Source organism: Mirounga leonina, unplaced genomic scaffold (genome assembly GCF_011800145.1).
Source record: "Mirounga leonina isolate KUSES-001 unplaced genomic scaffold, KU_Mleo_1.0 Mir_340, whole genome shotgun sequence".
In the NCBI taxonomy this organism is placed as follows: Eukaryota; Metazoa; Chordata; class Mammalia; order Carnivora; family Phocidae; genus Mirounga; species Mirounga leonina.
Genome location: NW_023270693.1, coordinates 19499 through 20811, shown reverse-complemented (window position 1 = coordinate 20811; position 1313 = coordinate 19499). Strand labels below are relative to the sequence as shown.

Sequence of the window (1313 nt, the reverse complement as noted above, 5' to 3'; positions counted from 1 at the left end):
AAACCAGGTTTTGGCGTCTTCTTCCCTCAGGCCGGTCTAGTAGACCACAACTACACAGGCCCAGCCGGGACCCTGCGGAGCTTGACCACCCAGAACTGGGCGACCACGCCTACCCCCTGCGCCTGCGGACAGGCCAGCTCCGAAAAGCGCCCAGAGGACCTGCAGGCCCCGCCCCACGGGGCGGGGCCTAGAGGCTCATCGCGCCTGCGCGGAGGCCCGAGGGCGTGCTGCGCCGTTACTTTTGAAACGAGTGGCGGGTAACTGCTGTGGGCGTCTCTGCTGTCGCTCTCTGCCGGGGGGAAGCGCACTCCTTCGTCTGTAGGACTGGCCATGGCGCTGCAGCTCTCCCGGGAGCAAGGCATCACCCTGCGCGGGAGCGCCGAAATCGTGGCCGAGTTCTTCTGTAAGTCGTCCTCGCGCAGGCCGGAGGGCGGGGTGAACTGAGGCCAGGCCGCCCGGTAGGCCCGTGGCTCAGCCGCGGAGGCGGGGGAAGCGGGAGGGGGTGGAGGGGAGGCCGCGAGGCCGCGAGGCCGCGAATTAAGCTCTCTCTGCCCCAGCCTCCTGCCCGGCGGGAGAATCTAGGAAGAAGCGGATGCAGACGCCGCCTCCGGGCTCCTTGCTAATGGTGGAGCTTGAGGCCTAGGTGCTGCTGAGGCCTGCGGCGCGATGTAGCCCCTCCACCTGCAGCGTTGCTTTCAACTACAGAGCCAGGCACTTTCCGCCCGCCCCCAGCCTCCGCGACTTCAGACGGAGTAGGACCGGGGTGGGGGCCACGTATATTTTTAACAACCCCTCGGCCCCTCTTTGATTCTGGTATTGGCGGTGATGGACTAGATTTAGGAAACGCCATTCCGGACCAGGACAGTTGGGCCTTCTGATAGGATCTGGCAGGACTTGTGAGGAGAAAAGGAGGAAAAAGAGGGAAAGGTTTGCTGAGAGCATTGCAGAGAACAGTTAATCAGTTGCTAACTGAGATGCAAAAGCCTATTTTGACACCCTCTAACCACATAATCTGAATTGGGACTTGGATTACAGTGAGTTGTAGTACTACTTTGACAGTAGATTAATGCAGTTTGGCGTTTTTCTCTTTTTTTGCCACAGAAATGCAGGTATCGTGTTCTCTCTTAATTAGAAGCAAGGTTTTAAGAATGTTTAATGCCACTTTTTAGGAATACTTTTATTACAGCCCATCAGGGGCTGTAACTTTAACCTACGAATTGGTGTGGGAGGGAGACACAATTCAATCTATGGCAAGCAGCAATAGTTCAGCTCTCCCCACCGCGGCGTGCACTCACGCACGCACGCACGCATTC

At 58.3% G+C, this 1313-nt stretch overlaps 1 long non-coding RNA gene across 2 annotated transcripts in view; it reads left to right on the top strand.

Moving 5' to 3' along the window:
* LOC118026856 overlaps positions 1 to 463 on the top strand; it is a 5885-nt gene extending 5422 nt beyond the window's left edge. For both annotated transcript variants that reach the window (XR_004683702.1, XR_004683703.1), the window contains exon 2: positions 31 to 463. This is a non-coding gene — a long non-coding RNA (uncharacterized LOC118026856). The remainder of the gene's footprint in view (positions 1 to 30) is intronic.
* The last annotated feature ends 850 nt before the right edge of the window (positions 464 to 1313 follow it).